At 43.3% G+C, this 19,920-nt stretch overlaps 1 protein-coding gene and 1 pseudogene across 1 annotated transcript in view; one reads left to right on the top strand and one right to left on the bottom strand.

Annotated features, from left to right (window-relative positions):
• dipk1c (divergent protein kinase domain 1C) overlaps positions 1-19,920 on the bottom strand; it is a 157,497-nt gene that overhangs the window by 77,354 nt on the left and 60,223 nt on the right. The window lies entirely within an intron of this gene.
• Positions 12,851-19,920, top strand: part of LOC120552588 — an 11,270-nt pseudogene continuing 4,200 nt past the window's right edge.

Here is a 19,920-nt window from a genome sequence, read left to right as displayed (position 1 = left end):
AAAAAAAACTTGAAAAACGGGTCAAATTTGACCCGAGGACAACATTTTATTTTATTTAACCAGGTAGGCTGGTTGCCACGGGTCGACCTGGCCAAGAATAAAACATAAGCCGCCCAGGACAACATACAGTTTCACATCTCTAACCAATACAGGAAGACAGAATACAACAGGCACATACAGTAGAGAAAAAGTACAGAATAAGAAGGCTTTACAAAGCATGAAGGTTAAAGGAACTAGGGCACTCATCGGATATCGGGTCTCGAGCATTGACAAAATAGCTGGATCAGGGATCGGAAAAATGAACAGATCCACGGGCCGATCCAGTTTGTTCGCTTTTTTAACCCTCTGTCCGACGCGGTGTCGGATGCTGGAAGAGATGAGGGTACAAAGAAATAAGAAGTCAATACATTACATCTGTTATTTTGTCTTAGTTAGGAAATTAACGCTTAGTTAGGTTAGGAAAGTAACGCTTAGTTAGGAAAGTAACGCTTTAGTTAGGTTAGAGAAGGAACGCTAGTTAGGTTAGGAAAGTAACGCTAGTTAGGGTTGAGGAAAGTAACGCGTTAGTTAGGTTAGGGAAAGAATGTTTAGTTAGGAAAGTAACGCTTTAGTTAGGTTAGGAAAGTAACGCTAGTTAGGTTAGGAAAGTAACGCTTTAGTTTAGGAAAGTAAGGTTTAGTTAGGTTAGGAAAGTAAGGTTTAGTTAGGGTTAGGAAAGTAACGTTTAGTTAGGAAAGTAACGTTTAGTTAGGAAGGTAATGTTTAGTTAGGAAAGTAACGTTTAGTTAGGGAAGTAACGTTTAGTTAGGAAGGTAATGTTTAGTTAGGAAAGTAACGTTTAGTTAGGAAGGTAATGTTTAGTTAGGAAGGTAATGTTTAGTTAGGAAGGTAATGTTTAGTTAGGAAAGTAACGTTTAGTTAGGAAGGTAATGTTTAGTTAGGAAAGTAACGCTTAGTTAAAAAAGCAACGTTTAGTTAGGTTAGGAAAGTAACGCGTAGTTAGAAAAGTAACGCTTAGTTAGGAAAGCAACGCTAGTTAGGTTAGGAAAGCAACGCTTAGTTAGATTAGAAAAGTAACGCTTAGTTAGAAAAAGTAACGCTTAGTTAGGTTAGGAAAGCAAGTAACGCTTAGTTAGGAAAGTAACGCGTAGTTAGGAAAGTAACGCTTAGTTAGGAAAGTAACGCTTTAGTTAGGAAAGAACGCTTAGTTAGGAAAGTAACGCGTAGTTAGGAAAGTAAGCGTAGTTAGGAAAGCAATGTTTAGTTAAAGAAGCGCAACGCTTAGTTAGGAAAAAGTAACGCTAGTAGTAAGAGCAACGCTTAGTTAGGGGAATTCTGGTGTCCTTTAGTCCTTCCACTATGGTGGAAGGAAGGTATAAGTTGGAAGGTGTACTATACCATATTAATTGTGATCGGACCGGGTAAACCGGTAATCGACAGATACACAAAGCCCAGGCATCGGTATCGGTATCTGGACTGAGAAAGTCGGATCGCTGTATCCCTAACAGGAACCTTGAGGGTTTGTTGATTAAAAAGCATGCTAACAGCAGAAGAGAGTAGCCGGAAGTCTTCACGCCTGAGTGGTCTGTGTTCCAGGTGGAGGGAGCTGAGAAGATCTACACTTTCGCTACCAGAACATCGCTCTCCATGACCACGTCCAAGACCCACGACGCCCTGACCACAGAAGCTGGAGGTGCAAATCATGCCTTACGATACATAGAATAATACAATGATTTTTGCAAGAAATAGAAGAGTATAACAACACTTTTCTTAAAGGAACAGGCCGAAATTTATTGGGACTTTGTCTTATTCAGCGGTCCCCAGAGGTAGATAAGTCCATACACACCCTTCTCATCTCTGTGCTGTCCTTAACCCTGTCTGACGATCTGTGTGTCTGTGTGTGTGCGCGGTGTGTGTGCGTCTATTGGTGTGTGTGTGTGTGTGTATGTGGCAAGGGGTGTGTGTGTGTGTGTGTGCGTGTCTCGCGCGGTATCGGGTGTTGCGTGTGTGTGTCTATTTGTGTTTGGTGCGCGCTGCATCTGTTTGTGCTGCCCGTCGTGTGTGTGTGTGTGTCTCTGTGGGCGTGTCCTCTGTGTGTGGTCTCTGTTGTGTGTGTGTGTGTGTGTGTGTGTGTGTGGTGTTCAGTGGTTGGTGGTGGTGTGGTGTGTGTGTGTGTGTGTCCAGCTTGACAGTGACTACGCAGACCAGCTCATAGAGAGTCTGTTCCAGTCTCTTCAGTCTCTGCTGGACTTCTGGAAGTCCCGCCCCTCTCACTGTGAGTTCAACCCAACCAGAACTAACTCCAACTGAGAGAGAGAGAGAGGGATAGAGAGAGAGAGGAGGAGAGAGAGAGAGAGAGAGAGAGAGAGAGAGAGAGAGAGAGAGAGAGAGAGAGAGAGACAAACAGGTGTGTGTTTCAGACGAGGATGCTGGAGCTGCTGGAGGTCTTTGAGTCCGGGTCCGGGTCTGGTCTGACCTGAAGCAGCACCACCCGTTGCTGCTGCAGCGCTACAGCAGAGAGCTGGAGCTGCTGAGGAAGACTACTAAGACAGAGAGACAGTACCCCATCAGAACCCCCCCGGGCATGCCTGTCTCTCACCGTCTGTCTCGGCTGACTTTAGTCTAGAGCTATGTTTCCATCCACATGTTTTTATCCAATTAAGTGGATATCGAATGTAAAATGGGGCCATGGAAACAGTAAATTTCGATTGAATTTCGAATAGACTCAAACCAAAACGCTGCTCTCATCGGATTTCTCTTGATCGATATATATAGCGCACGCGATAAACGCTGATGGAAAATGCTATTCCAATAAATTACTGAATTGCGATTAAGTTTTAGGTATTTATGGTGTGGACCCGCCACAAAACGAAGAAGAAGAAGAAGTTGTAGTTCATTCTCACCTCAGTATTCCTCTGTTTGCACACATGACAGGTGTCAACAAAGACATGATGGAAGGGACTAACGAGGAGACGCTGAGACTTTTTGAATTTAATTTACGAGTAAAATATAAGGCTATCTTAGATAGCAAAATCTACGAAATGCCAGAATTTATCACTTAACCGCCAAGGAAATGACCAACAAAGGACGCCAAGCCGCGGGACGGAGTTTATTTGAGAATTTAAACATGAAGACAACATGGAAAGAACTCTCGCATTTTACACCCAAAATATGTCCACGCCTTAGGAAGGAGTCCACCTCTCATATTCGCGAAAAGAAATTGCAACATCTTTGCCATATCTCTAAGGACTGTCTCTCTGTACCTGTCTGTCTCTCTGTACCTGTCTGTCTGTGTAACCTGTCTCTCTGTGTACCTGTCTCCCTCCTCAGGTGGCGGACGGATCCTGTGGTGCCGGCCAGCTCTTCAGGAAGCTTGAAGCTCCAATGTTGATCCTGAAGAAGAAGCTTGACGCCCTCAAGGTAAAACTGGATTTGATCACATCGACGCAACAATATCCCTAATCAATACTGTAATTCCTCTGTGACCCAACTGTCTGTCTGCCTGCCTGCCTGTCTGCTCTGTCTCTCCCGCCAGGGACCAGAGATGACCAAAGTGATCCGGAGCTACAACAAGATTGCCGGTGCTGCTGCAGTACGAAGTTGCTGCACCTGCAGGGCTGGAGTCAGGTTGCAGAGAGAGCGTAATCGCGACTGCTCTGAGCCACCGCTGGTCCGATACACGGTAGAACAGCAAGGTGCTGGGTGAAATAACGATAGAGAAGCAATGGACGAAAGTGAACTCACTCGATGTGGTTTTTAAGGTTAACTGCTGTTTAAGTGACAGTCTCGACTCAGATTATTATTCTGAGTGTCTGACAACATTATATGGATCCCTACAGAGATAATATCTTTTAGTTAATGAGTAAGATCCTTTAAGTTTAACATGGAACAGCCCCAAAATCACCATCACCAAACTCCACCAGACCCATGTAAATAAGCAGGACTTTAGCGATAGAGCCAGCAACTCCACCAACCCATGTAAATACAGGATTTAGTGTGTATAGCATCACCAATCCAGTAATAGTCAGGCTTAGTTGACAACACCAAAGTATAAAATAGGGACAACACCAGTATAAGGGTTGCCAAAAAATAAAAGTGTGGACAACACCAATAGAAATAAAATTAGTTAGAGACCAAGTAAATAACAGGATTTAGTGATAGAGAGCATACACAAATAAAAATAGGACTTTAGCGTAAGAGAGACTCCAAACCAGTAAATAAAGGACTTTAGGTTGGGATCCACCAACATAAATAACAGGACTTTAGCGTATAGAGCCAGCATATCTCCACCAGACTCCATGTAAATAATCAGGACTTTTAGCGTGTATAAAGCCAGCATATCTCCACATGTAAATGGGTGAATTAAGAGTTCAACCAAACCAGAGTGGTGATTGTTGGTACAGTGGAAAGATGAACCAAGACGGCTTTTGGTAGTTTTATTTTCTTTCTGTCGACTTTGAATGAAGTGTGTTTTACGATGTTAAAAGTCCTGATTATTTACATGGAGGCTGGTGGAGTTTGGTAACACATACCTCCAACTGTTTGTTCCACCAGCTGAATTTATCTTTCTCTACAATGAATGTTGAGGCTTCCCTTTTCATTTTCTCGGCCAAGTCGGCATCAAACTCATCCTTCAGAGAGTTCCCTCCATGTCTTTTTGTTTTGTGACTTTGTTGTTGTATATATACGGTAACGTCACACTCCTGGCAGAACAGTGGCACAAAGTGTGAAGAGCTGTCCTGTTTCCCAGGAGGTTTCTGTGAACCTGGACCCTGTGGTGCTGGAGGTGCTGCAGGAAGCCCGTGGATGAGCAAAACTCGGGTGACGGTGCCAAAGGTCATCCTAAAAATGACTCTTTAAGAGAAGCCGGCCGGTCAAAGCTCTGTACAAGCGGTGAGAACAAAATGTGTATCTGTTAGTGTTTGCAATTGCTCTTGAGGACATTAGTTTGGTTTCTAATTATAGTGTTGTCTAGACCTAGTCTAGACAACACTATAACCCTAACCCTAATATCTAAAGTGTCCTAGATAACTTCTGTTATTATTTGACACTATGAATAACATTGAATTAAACCTAACTCCCTAAGGACTGAGCTACTACCCCCACACTCCAAATCCACATTATCCACATGATAAAGGATGTCTTGAATGTTCCAAAATATCTTTTAACCTACTTCGACTGAAAACTAAGTTACGGGCTCTTTGCCTTTGCACCGCAGCATTGTTCTGTGTGCATGTCTTTATTTTTTATTTTATTAACCTAGTTGAATTGAACTTGACTTGCTTTGTATGGATTTTCTTATTTTTGTAATGTGACATTAAAAGGGACACGTGTAGTGTAGTATTTTATTAGCTAAAATCAATGTCTTATTTCATGAATATGCCCTCATTGGTGTAAAATGACCTCTGCCAATGATCGACTTATCCTCGTAAGCAAAGAATTTCTTATCTGTGTTTACATCGGACGGCAAGTCCAAGGAGGCTCTCCGAGGCCGCCCCGCCTTTTAAAAACTATAATGGCTGAGAGGGACATAGAGCACTAGCCAATCGGGTCCAGCTAAATCCACAACGCCGATTTCGCTTCAGAGGTGCCACGCTGACTGAAACCAGCTGAAACGGAGAAGGAGATCAGCAAGAAGCGCTTTGTCACTGCCCTTTAGTTCATAACGGAGGATCAGACTCATGTCCGAGCCAATGGAGAAGAAATCCTAGTCGCCAAAAAGAGAAAATTGAAAGGCAATGTAGTCATAGCTTCTTGGTCCATAACGGGTCAGTGTAAACTTTATCAGTTCAATTTTCTAAGCACAAACGGACATTTGAAAACAGAAAAATTGGTTCAAATATCCAATTTTTCATTTGTTTCGCGGTCTTGACAAATTAAAAATTTGATCTTTAACCAGTTTTTCCACTTTCTGTTTTTATTCAGAGGAACGTATACTTAGAAAAATTACAAAATTGCACTCGTCCAATTATTCGTAGAATACTCAATGATATTCTCTCCCTCGCTCCACCTAGTTACCAACGCATTGGTTGGCTATTATCGTGGTTGTGTCTGGATGTTAGGGCGGTCATTCAAAAGAAGACGTTGACGCTGGATAATTACGAATATTATTCAGAATCTTGTTGAGAATTTAGGTTATACTTGCGGGCAAGTGCAAAATTTCTTTGGACCAAACGGGGGCAAGCATCTCGCCATTAATATACAAGTTCCAGAGCACAACATACACAGGCTTAGTTATGCAAGACTAGGAAGGGAAGGGTTAGTTCTAGAGTTAATCATCCCATAAAATCACTTTATCAGAGACGGCAAATGAAGACCTGATTGACATGGATGATCATTGTACTAAATATAGATATAGACACCATCTGCATCTTGTTGAATGCTGAATGTTTTGATATCTCGACTCCAACACCTTTCCATTCCTCTCATTCTTTATAGATCTATAGGAGAGAAATACTCATTACAGTATTGAATAATTGGAGCCCAGACGCAATTTTGTAATTTTTTAAATTTCTGATATTCTGGAATAAAAACAGAAAATTGGAAAAACGATCAAACATTTTTTTTAATTTGTCAAGCTAAAAAAAAATATGAAAAATTTGATATTTGAACCCATTTTTCTGTTTTTCAAAATGTGCTTAGAAAATTAAACTGATAAGCTCTAACACTGACCATAACGGGCTACCGTAAGGGCAACGCCCGCTTGAAAACGCCAAGGCTAGAGAGCACTATTCGCTTGAATGCAAAATACAATTTCACCGCTAGATGGGAGAAATTCTAACATAGTGGACCTTTAAACCGCTAACATCTTTTTGTTTTGGCAGTATGAACTGAATTCCCGTTGACTTGTTCCTTCTTTCCTACCTCACTGGCGCACCGTTCAGGTGCTGGAGTGCTCCAGGAATGGCTCGGTGGTCGCCAGATCCCCTCCCTTCCCTCCTCCCCTGATGCAGCTCCTTCATCGGGGTGGAGGTGGCTCCCTCCTGGCTCACCACGCTGTCCTGACCGCCTCAACAGGACGTAAGCAGGACAAGACGATGCGCTCATGAGAACCCACTTAAATTTGATAAAGAGGAATAAAAACATTTTTAGCTGGATTTAATGCTTATTTGAAAAAATTGAAAACCAACTAGAGAATTACAATTTTAGAATAATGTATCAAAATTAAACCTTTCCTAATACAGGGGATATAGTGATACTAACCTCTATAAAAACCAATAGGAGGCAGATTATTATTTTAGAGGTCAGTTATTCATGATCCAGGATACATGCATCCTGGATAAAGTCCTTTGCTCATCATCACATACCCCTTCACCACACCTAAGACTGGTATGGGGTACTTCCATAAGATCATCTCTCAAGCAAATCAAACCAGCTATTATGCAACTAACATAAGCCACAATCTCAGGTATGGTGAGGGTAGTGATGATGGGAGGGCTAATCAAACCAAGGAACTTTATCAGGATGCATAGTACCCTGAATCCATGAAATAACTGGCTTAAACATCTGCTGCCCCTATGGAATTTAACATAGGGTGGAGACTTTGCCCCTGTATTTTAAGGAAGAACATTTATTTATTTACTATACATTATTCATTCACAAAGAAAAATTGGTGTCCCTTAAAGGTTGAAGATTATTCCTAATTTTTTAATTAAGGCATTAAGATCAATTCCAAAAGATGAATTTTTATTCCTTTTATTCAACTTTAGCATGCAGAGACACATTGCTGTTATATGATACCAATCAGGGCACTTCTAGATCAGCCCTTTAGGGGCTCAGCCCCCAATGAGAATGTGAGAATGCAAAGTGTTAACTCCCACCCCTGCTAAATCAGTAATTTCACTGGATAACAGTGAATATATTTATTTCTTATTATAACAGAGGATAAATGCAAAATATTGACCATATGAAAACTAGAAAAGTCCCTTCATGGACTACCAGAATCAAATCAAATGATAATGAGGTGTAAACAATAAATATATAAAAATAAAACTTTTGAGTGGTTACAGGGCATAGCAATGGAATAACAGGATATTAAATTCTTTAAACTATAAAAATTAGTTTGAGCCTGTCATATGTCCCTCTCCGTCACTAACAGACAAGTTCACAAACTCTCACTGGAAGCACTAAAAAAGAATGAAAAAATTTATATTTTTAGGGGGCTGAGATGAAATTTAGGGCTTGACCCCCAATAAAAAGAGTCTTAAAGGGATACGGCCACCGCTTATTGAAATAGGGCTTATCACAGTCTCCCCTAGCTGTAGATAGGGGGGGTCTCCTCTAGCTGTAGATAGGTGGGGGTCCCCACGTTAGATAGGTGGGTCTCCTCTAGCTGTAGATAGGTGGGGCCCCCTAGCTGTAGATAGGTGGGGTCTCCCCTGGCTGTAGATAGGTGGGTCTCCTCTTAGCTGTAGATAGGTGGGTCTCCCCTAGCTGTAGATAGGTGGGGCCTCTACCAGATGTAGAAGGCCCTGCCTGTAGATAGGTGAGGTCTCCCTCTAGCTGTACATAGGGGGGTCCCCCTAGCTGTAGATAGGTGGCCCCCTAGCTGTAGATAGGTGGGGTCTCCCTCTAGCTGTAGGTAGGTGGGTCTCCTTAGCTGTAGATAGTGAGGTCTCCCCTCTTAGCTGTAGATAGGTGGGTCTCTAGCTGTAGTATAGGTGAGGTTTCCTCTAGCTGTAGATAGGTGGGGTTCCCCTAGCTGTAGATAGGTGGGTCTCCTCTAGCTGTAGATAGGGTGGGCCTCCAGGCCCCTCTAGCTGTAGATAGGTGGCCCCCTCTAGCTGTAGATAGGTGGGTCCCCCTAGCTGTAGATAGGTGGGGTCCCCTCTTAGCTGTAGATAGGTGGGGTCTCCTCTAGCTGTAGGTGCGCAACGCATTTTTGTGCATGCATTGTTTTAGTCGGCAACACACAACCCGCTTAGTTAGTTAGCGTAAGTGAATGGAATCCTATGTTGCTGGTTAGCGTGTTGAAGTAAAGGAGCCAACAAAAGACAAAAACAACCCAATTACTTGCACTGAGACAAAAATGCGCTGGGCCCACCTACCTACAGCCAGGGAGACCGCGTGATAAGCCCTATTTCCAACAAATGGTGGCATATTCCTTTAAATCGCCACTGCTCGCGAATTATAAAATATTAGCATGTAACAACAGTAAAATGCCTGTTTTATCAGCAATACTCGAGAGAAACATCCAGCAATAATTCAGTTCCGCCTCTGTGTCTCTGCTCAGTCATTGAGATGTCACGGGCCTGGAAGGATCTGGATCAGGTATCCAAAGTGGCCACCGGACCTGTTGGAGTGTCGGCATCGGCCGGCTGCTCCAGGCCCATGTCGCCCTGCCGGCCTGCTGGTCCTGCCCGGCGACTCGCCCTCCCCTCAGGACCTCCCTGCTGCAGACAGACAGCTCGGCCCAAGCTGCTGCTGTCAGCCTCAACTGGTAATACTTCGAACAATACTCACACTACTGCCGCTTGATTTGATTTTGATTTGATTTGATTTATTTAATTGTATCAAAAATGCCATAAACATGAAAAGACATCTTAATACAATCGATGATAAAACAATAATAAAGTCCAGGACTTATTTCCATTGTGGTCCCTCAACACATCAGGACAAGACAAGACACGACAGAGTGTGTGTGATGAAAATCGACATTACGGCATAAAAACATTTTCCTTAAATAAATAAAAAATATAAACCATATCTTTGCCATTTGATCTATTCCGCAACCCTCATCTTATAGCTGCTACTTACTGCCACTACTGCCACTACTGCTACTACTGACACTAGTCAAGCAGTGAAGCCAATGTTGAAGCCCTTAAAGCGCTGCCCCTTACTTCACTGCAGAGGGTGACTCCACCCCGCTCCAAACAGAAGTCTGTTTCTAGTAGAGCCTGTGAGAAAATGAGCCTTACCTTTGATTTATGACCCCAGTAAACATTTTCATAATGAGTTTATGGTCCCATCGTTAGTTTCAAAGTCTTCAACACAGCATGATGTTCATTTAGTAAATGATGCCCCATTTATTTTATAACAGGGGATGATTTAGGACCTGTCAATCAGGACAAAGGCTTAGCCATGCTAACCATGCTAACACTGTGGATATTAAAATAGACCCTCAACTTGTTTTCGGCTGTCCTTTTCATCTAAAAACTTTGTTGCCTAAAAAATGTCTTGTTCTGCCAACCAAGCTAACTAGCTACCACTATTGTTTCTATAACGGGTGTGTGTGTGTGTGTGTGTGTGTGTGTGTGTGTGTGTGTGTGTGTGTGTGTGTGTGTGTGTGTGTCTACAGGCAGAGTCAGTAGGTAGAGAAATATGTTTGAGCTGATTGATGAGCTGAAGAGGAAGATGAAGACGTCTGAGACTGTTAATCTGAGGTAACAATAATACACACACACACACACACAATACACACAATACACACAAAATAATAATACACACACACACACACACACACAAACACACAGACACAGATACAGATACATACACACACGCATACACAGACACAAACACACAGACAACACACACACACAAACACAGAGACAACAAACACAATTCACGACACAAAATAATAATATACAATAATAATATTAATAATATCATTAACACATAAATAAAAATATATACATATAATACAACATTGTAACAACATTATAGATTACCACACACACAAACATTAGACACAGACACAATATAACACACACACAAACAAAAATATATAAACATTAAACATTCACAAGATTAATACATAGATAATAACAGAAATACACATTAGCATGAAACATCATTAATACAAAATATTACACATTAATAAATTAGTCATCACACACATTTCCTCAACACAAACACACACATTCATGTTCCTGTCCCTCCTTTTTCCCTCCTCCTTCTTTAGGGATCTTTCCAGTGTTTCATCCAGACTCAAACAGAAGAGCTACTTCAGTCTTGTTCTCCTTGTCGCTTCCTACAACCTGATTGGTCAGCTCTTGTCATCGAATAATGAAGCCCTTGGTCAAAGGTCAGCCCTCTCCTCCCACGCCTCCTTCTCTTCCCCTGCCTTCCTTCATAGCTCTTTCCCCTTTGATCTCCCCAGATGATATCAAAAAGAGAAAGTGAAACCTTTTCAGTTTTTTAATATCATTTGTGCATTGATAAAAAGAAAAAGTCAAACAATCTTCGTATGCGTCTTTCTTGCGTTAACAAGACGCATTATCCTTTTAGCTGCCTTGTCAACGCTCGCTTACGCCATTGACCTACATTACCTCAGGAATTTACCGCGCAGTAGTATGAATGGAGGGAGGCTGTAAAGCTGATGGGTAAAACATGTGTGTGTGTGTGTGTGTGTGTGTGTTGTGTGTGTGTTTGTGTGTGTGTGTGGGTGCGGTCGTGTGTGTGTGTTGTGTAGTGGGTGTGCGGTGTGTGTGTGTGGGTCGTTGTGCGTGGTGTGTGGGGGTGTTTGTGTGTGGTCGCCTCCGTGTTGTGTGGTGTGTGTGTGTGTGTGTGTGTGTGTCTTCTGTTGCCTGTGTGTTGTAAAGGTGTGTGTGTGGGGGGTGTGGTGTGTGTGTGTGTGTGTGTGTTGTGTGTGTTTCTAGACTAGCAGTGAACAAGGTGGTGAGGGTAAAACACAGGACTTTTCACCGATCACCCCCCACGGTTTTCAACCATTTTGTTAATTCTTTTTTTTTGTAAGCCTTCCCCAAAATTTTTTCCTGAACCCAACCCATTATTGTTTCTAAGGTGAGCTGGTCACGCCATGTTTTTTGTTGTTTTTTTTGTGTTACTAAAGCCTTCCCCGGATGCTCTTTCCTAAACCTCAACCTTTTTTTTTCTCCATAGTAAGGTATGCGGGTGTGTATAGCTGAGCATACCGGATAGCCCAATATCATTACAGATAACACGCCACTTGGTTTTAGGAAAGTCGGTATGTTTACGCAAAGCCCATGCCATGTTGCTCACACCAATAATGTTAAATACGTAAACTAACGAAGCAATACCGATAACCTTCGGGGTTAAAGGACAGGTCAGATGTTTTTGAACTGCAATGTAGTCTCCCACTTTGCCGGGTATATTGATGATATTGTGTGTGTGTCTTTGTGTATGTGTTAGGTGCTGTGTGTGTGTATGTATGTGTGTGTGTGTCTTTGTGTGTGTGTGTATATGTGTTACTGTGTGTGTGTATGTATGTGTGTGTGTGTGTGTGTTTGTGTATTTGTTATTGTGTGTGTGTGTGTGTTAGAGAGAGGTGTGTGAGAGAGTATATGTGTGGCAGTAACAACTTTTGAACGTACACACACCGGAGACTTCAATACCGCCACCCAAGATGATGATTGTGTTGCAGCTCCGTCCAGCCCACCGGCAGGAGGTCAGTTGAGGATGTACAAGACCCCGCTTCGATGGATATAACCAGGCTTCAAAATTAACATTTTCGTCTACCAATGGAAATGGCTAATGAATGTTCAAATATTACCAGCCATTCAATAGATTACCATTGGGTTTTGGCGGGTGAGTGAAGCAAATCACAACCACTTGCATATTTCACAGCATTTGGCTGGTAAACGGTGCTAATTTAGAACCCTGGATATAACATATGGAACAATAGGTATTTCGTTATCAAATGGCTAAAGACTCAAAAGAGGGCCGCGATATTATTTATGTAAAAATTGTTTCGTGTTTCTTCTGACTGGCCGCGTCTAAAAATCTACGGAACTGTTGTCGCTGGCTGCGGTTCCCTGTCGGACCTCAGACATTCGGATAAACAAAAGGCGGCGGTGCGCTTCAAAAAACACCAATGCTAAAAGAAGTGCGCATCTCCCTGACTTCAGAGTTTAAGGGCTGTAAACTCAAGATGAAGTTTCGGGGGAAGATCTAGACATTGCCTGTCTCAACCACTTCACCCGTAAGTCGCGGTAGCTTCTTTAACCCGGGGAGGTAACCGACAAACTGACGCTGCTAACCGGTTAGCTTCCACCAGCCTTCTGCGCGTAAACTCACATTTCTTTGCGGAGAGGCAATAATAATACAACGCCACATTCAATTCAAACATTTTTGTAAGTTTTGTAATACTTCGGGATACACTTCAATTCGGCGTACAAGTACGGCTGATTTAAATCTTAGCTTTAATACAATTGTAGCTTTTTCCTAATTTATACGATCAAAATATAACTGAACAGGAATCCGAATCAGGTTAATTGACAAGGAGGTTTTCACATACAAGAGATTTAACCTTGTGGCAAAGTACTGCAAAAGTCAGTGTATATATAGAAAATTAAAAAATGCAATAAAATATGAAATAGACTGTATGGAATAAAAACCCAAATACGAACATAATAATATAGCTACGTCGAAATCGAAAATAGCGTCAAAGACCTCGAAGAAAACCGTCACAAATATTAATGTGCAAAGACATTTATCAGGGGATGTGCAAAGAGATACTGCAAAGTGTAAAGGGAAAAAACATATTAACAATAACTGTAACATGAGAAATCCGTACAATTTGTTGCGAGAAAAAAACTTAGAAAAAAGCCTTAAAAATGTAAGTAGAAATAAAGGAAAGAGAGCATAAAATACTTGAAGAGAGGCACTACTATCCAGTTTGTCCCACTCAGCATTACACCTTTCTTTTAATGAAATTAATCTACTACTTCATACTAATATAATAAAGTTGTCAACTGTTAAATTAATCACTAAGCATTTGCTTTGGAGGGATTTGCACACACACTAACACACACACACACACACACAAAGACACATACGTGCACTTGCACACAGACACACACACACACACACACACACACACACAGTCTCACAAACACATACACACACACACACACACACAGTCACACACACACACACACACACACATAATCACGCACACAAACACACACACACACAAACATGGGGCAAAACGTTGGAATACAGACACACACGCACAGAGACAGACACACGCACTCCCACATACACATACATAATCACACACACAGACATGCACACAGACACATGCACTCGCGCGTTCACACACACACGCACACAAATATTCGAAGAAAGCATCCAAACAGTCAGAACATATTAATGGGACGAGATATTGACCATGTGACCAAAGAGAACAGTATAGGGAATATTTGCGATGTGTACATCGTGGTTAATACCTTTGCTGTTCCTCTCCCTCCCCAGGAGTCATCACCACCATCTCCAAGCTGACCAAGAACGTCGTCCTCGTCTGACGGCCAGACAACCTGTTCTTCGTCCTGTCCCGTTAAAGTGCCGATGTGAGGCGTCAGCATGTGGTGTGAACTGTCCCAGGTAAGAGCTCGCGTGGTTCATTTATGCACAATGTTTAGAGCCATTTGATAACAGAATGCCAAACATCTTTACATCATTTGGGGAAAAATAAAACACACAGACACGCACACAGACACACGCACGCATGCGCACACATGCACACAGACACACACACAAACTCTCACACACACACATTCACACCACAGACAGACAGACACACACACACACACACACACTTCTTTCCTTCTCTCCTTAGTGCTGCAAAGATTCATCGATTGTTGCGAGAGAAATAAACATAAGGAATGTCAAGAACGTTGAAAAAAAGCGTCAAATGTCGAAAAAGAAATAAAGGAAAGAGAGCATCAAACAGTCAGAACACATTAATGGGCAGAGATGTGTCCCTCTTCTAGCTGACACCCCCATGTGCTCTCTCCCTCCTGCAGGCCAACTTCTCCGATGAGTACCAGATGGAGGGGGGCGGTCGTGTCCCGAGGACAACGAGATCTGCCTGGAGGTGACTCCAGAGAACCTGTCCCGAGCTGAAGACCATCCAGAACGGGCCGGGCGTCAAGGTTAAACTGACCAAGAAGCACTGCCCTGCCTCACCGTCGCCCGCCAGAGCTGGTGAGACTCAGACGTCGCTTTGCAGTAGGCCAAACCCGATAAATCGATATATAAAATCACCATCTCGATTCACCCCTGTTCGCTATTTCACTTTTAAATGACGTTGCATTTGAGCATTTGACATTGAAATGTTTTAATTATGTAAAGACATGTTGAAGGAGTTCAGATGGAGCCTGTATCAGGGCCATATTTAGTCCAGATAGAGCCTGTATCAGGGCCATATTTAGTCCAGATAGAGCCTGTATCAGGGCCATATTTAGTCCAGATAGAGCCTGTATCAGGGCCATATTTAGTTCAGTATAGAGCCTGTATCAGGGCCATATTTAGTCCAGATAGAACCTGTATCAGGACCATATTTAGTCCAGATAGAGCCTGTATCAGGGCCATGTTTAGTCCAGATAGAGCCTGTATCAGGGCCATATTTAGTCCAGATAGAGCCTGTATCAGGGCCATATTTAGTCCAGATAGAGCCTGTATTAGGGCCATATTTAGTCCAGATAGAGCCTGTATCAGGGCCATATTTAGTTTGTATAGAGCCTGTATCAGGGCCATATTTAGTCCAGATAGAGACTGTATCAGGGCCATGTTTAGTCCAGATAGAGCCTGTATCAGGACCATGTTTAGTCCAGATAGAGCCTGTATCAGGGACATGTTTAGTCCAGATAGAGCCTGTATCAGGGACATGTTTAGTCCAGATAGAGCCTGTATCAGCGACATGTTTAGTCCAGATAGAGCCTGTATCGGGGCCAGATTTAGTCCAGATAGAGCCTGTATCGGGGCCAGATTTAGTCCAGATAGAGCCTGTATCGGGGCCATATTTAGTCCAGATAGAGCCTGTATCAGGGCCATGTTTAGTCCAGATAGAGCCTGTATCAGGACCATATTTAGTCCAGATAGAGCCTGTATCAGGGCCATGTTTAGTCCAGATAGAGCCTGTATCAGGGCCATGTTTAGTCCAGATAGAGCCTGTATCAGGGCCATATTTAGTCCAGATAGAGCCTGTATCAGGGCCATATTTAGTTCGTATAGAGCCTGTATCAGGACCATATTTAGTCCAGATAGAGCCTGTATCAGGGACATGTTTAGTCCAGATAGAGCCTGTATCAGCGACATGTTTAGTCCAGATAGAGCCTGTATCAGGGCCATATTTAGTCCAGATAGAGCCTGTATCGGGGCCAGATTTAGTCCAGATAGAGCCTGTATCAGGGCCATATTTAGTCCAGATAGAGCCTGTATCAGGGCCATATTTAGTCCATATAGAGCCTGTATCAGGGCCATATTTAGTCCAGATAGAGCCTGTATCAGGGCCAGATTTAGTCCAGATAGAGCCTGTATCAGGGCCAGATTTAGTCCAGATAGAGCCTGTATCAGGGCCATATTTAGTCCAGATAGAGCCTGTATCAGGCCCAGATTTAGTTCAATGTGTTATACATGTCACTATTTTTGGTAGCCTTCTGTACTTAAATGGCCAGCATGTACAGTAAACCTCTGTGTTTACAGGCTTGTGGTGATGCACAATGTGTTCTAGGTGCCAAAAACAAAATCTGCCAATTTGTTTTGTTTTTGTCATGGTTCATGTGTTCAATAAACATTACACTTCGTGAGAAAAAAAATGGTGGCAGAAAATCGTGATTCATATTTTTCCCCGAATCGTGCAGGCCTAGTCAGCTGCAACATGCAGCTTTTGGGCTTGTTTTGGGTCTCGGTGATCATTTGGCGTCTCTCTGTAGTCGGTTTGTGTCCGTTCGTGGTAGTTTTGCGTCTTTTTCACATCATTTTGGACCGTTATTATCTCCATATCTGTGTCTAAAACGTTGGGAAAGCTAGAGCAGATATTGATTGTTTTATTGCTGCACCCTAACCGTATAACGGGAGGGAAAACCTTGTGTGTGTAAAAGAGGCTTCAGACTGAATTTAAAGGGAAACTCCTCCAGTTTGAATTACCAACGGCTCTGGAGGAGCGTTGTAAACTGTGAGAAAGCTAACGGAGTGATGTCCTGTCCAGCCCACCCTCTCCAGCATCAATCGAGTCGTCACCCACGACGTCCCGGTGGACGTCATCCCCCGCAGACTCTGGAACGAGTTCAAAGAGCCGAGCATGCCCGACTTCGATGTAAGTGACACCTCTATGAAGTGCTACACACCAAACACTGGATACATTATCTGTTTTTTAGACAGGAAACAGGAATTCTAAAATATGTCTTTCAACCAGGGATGCACCGAATCCAGGATTCGGCTTTGGCCGAATATTGGGCGTCTTGACGGGGTTGCTCGATTATGGAAAAAATATTTTCACTCAAACATTTTCATTTTCACTCACTATGACCACTACTACTGTCATTACTAAACATTGTTCCAAAATATGAACAACAATGTCGCCGTCAGTGGGCTTATTTGCTAGCTAACCTAAGGAAAAATCCAGCACATAGACGGTACCTTAGAATAACGTTGGAACAGGTGAGTTAACATCCCTGCTCATTTTACATACAGTTCAACAACAAAAGAAAAGGCTGAGGGAACATTACTATGTTTTTTCATGTTGGTTTTGAGCGGTATGCACCCCCACTAAGCTGGATAAAGTTTTAAGCAGTAAGTGAATACAGCGTGTCGGGGGAATACAACGTCTACTACAGGCAGAGGGACCGCAGGGTTAGCTAACGTTAACTGTTCCCAGACAACTGAGTTGGTTTTGCCTTTGTTGCTCACCAAACGCTGCTGCCATCTTTACTCTCGCTGAGGTTTTAAATTCCAGCGGATGATATGCGCAGCACACGACTTGCCTCCCTGACTGTATTGGCTGAGAGAGGGGTGGATGTGCGAGTTCACGAGACAAAATAAGACTGTTCTTGCAAAACAGAACATGGCAAAATAATCTTTTTTTCTCGATTTTACTATTTTGGTGATCGTTGGGAGCCGAAATTGAAATTCACTTAATTGCACAGCCCTACTTTTTGACGGCTTCGGATTGGGCTGCATATTGGGCTTTTTGACGGGGTTGGGTTTCTGCCGAACCTTAGAATTATTTCCCAGCGAACCGAACCCTACGCTTGCACTAGGCACGCTACCCTGGTTGCCGTTATGACGGCGCCGTTGATTACGGGAAGGTGTTTACGTAGGTGGAGCGTTCAATGCAGCAGGCTGTGAGGAAGTGGACATGGATCTGGTGAGCAGTAGGCTGTGAGAAAGTGGACATGGATCTGGTGAGCAGTAGGCTGTGAGGAAGTGGACATGGATCTGGTGAGCAGTAGGCTGTGAGAAAGTGGACATGGATCTGGTGAGCAGTAGGCTGTGAGGAAGTGGACATGGATCTGGTGAGCGGTAGACTGTGAGGGAAGTGGACATGGATCTGGTGAGCAGTAGGCTGTGAGAAAGTGGACATGGATCTGGTGAGGCAGTAGGCTGTGAGAAAGTGGACATGGATCTGGTGAGCAGTAGGCTGTGAGGAAGTGGACATGGATCTGGTGAGCAGTAGGCTGTGAGGAAGTGGACATGGATCTGGTGAGCAGTAGGCTGTGAGGAAGTGGACATGGATCTGGTGAGCAGAAAAAGTTGTTGTTTGGCAGTACTTTCAGTCAAAAGAAGGCCATTCAAGTCCAGCTACATGTTTAATCTGTTCAATGCTGATTGGTCTGGGGGTGGCGAGGACCCTAAACTATACACAACATGGCCGCTGTTACAACATCTGGTACGAAACATCCGAAAGAATACGAGTTGTGCATGAAGGAATCTCCAGACAGCAGCCAGAATGCAGCAACTTCAGGTACGGCAAAGGAAGGACAGTCTCTGTTTACTTCATTCATGTGTTTACTGTGTTCGTGGACTGAGGATGGGAGGAGGAGTCAGCACAATCTCAACCAGTGGATTCGGTATTCAGCCAAACCCCAAAAATCTGGATTCAGTGCATCCCTACTTTCAATGCAAGTGAAGTGAAGGCGTCTCTGACAAGTGTCCTGTTAAACGTTTGTCCCTGCAGGTCAGTATCTACCTGCCTCCTCTGAAGACACTGAAGAACATCGTGGACAGAATGAAGAACCTCTCCAACTTCCTGGTACGATTCACGGTCACGTTCATCCAAACTTCGCTTGAGTTGAGGTTTTGGTGAAGTTCAGGGTGTTCTCAAGCCTGAATAAACTGATCCATACATATTTGAAATAAAGAAACAAAATAAAGTAATAAAGTATTAACAGCAGTTTGACTAAAGTTCAGAGGCATTGTTTTTGTGTCAGGTGATGGAGGCCAACCTGAGCGGAGAGATGAACCTGAAGATCGAGACGGATCTGGTTTCTGTCACCACTCACTTCAAAGACCTGGGAAACCCTCCGTGGGGTAAAAACCATCCCACATGTTCCAGTAACATTTGGTCCTTTCTGACACCGATAGACCTTTTTCATGGCACACATGTTAACATGAAAGGAAAAGCACAGGTGTATTCAAAGCCATTAATGATGTCTGCATGAACATGCACACAGACAATGTCTTTGAGACTTGTAACCCTGTATAAATATTGCACTGGATGTAATGTAGCTGGTTTAACAATAGGATATATTGATGTATGAAAGAGTTTTTAAGTCTGAGTCTACAGGGAAATGTCTTGACAACTGTTGGACAGTTGACCTGGCTCCAGCTCCACTTTCTGAATTTCTTTCACACATTTCTCTCTCTCTCTCTCTCTCTCTCTCTCTCTCTCTCTCTCTCTCTCTGCTTCCCGTCCCTGCAGGTGACGAGGCCTCCCAGGAAGGCGGTCCGTCTCAGAGCAGGGACCCCGAGGCCATGGCCCAGGCCAGGGTGGACATCAGGAAGCTGCAGCAGTTCCTCATGGGTCAGCAGGTCAACCCCAGCAAGGCCATGTGCAGTAAGTCCACCCACAGCTCCTATGTAGTCTCGCTTTACCAGACCTTCCTCCACAGCACTGCGGAGGAAGGTCTGGCTAGTCCAAACAGCATTCCTGGATGGGAGGAAAACCTGCTCTGGTTTATTGGCATTTCTTTATCCCTCCTGTTGTCTTTGGGTCAA

Source organism: Perca fluviatilis, chromosome 22, assembly GCF_010015445.1.
Source record: "Perca fluviatilis chromosome 22, GENO_Pfluv_1.0, whole genome shotgun sequence".
Classification (NCBI taxonomy): Eukaryota; Metazoa; Chordata; class Actinopteri; order Perciformes; family Percidae; genus Perca; species Perca fluviatilis.
Note: the sequence above shows the minus strand (reverse complement) of the source record. Positions and strands in the feature narration are given on the sequence as shown.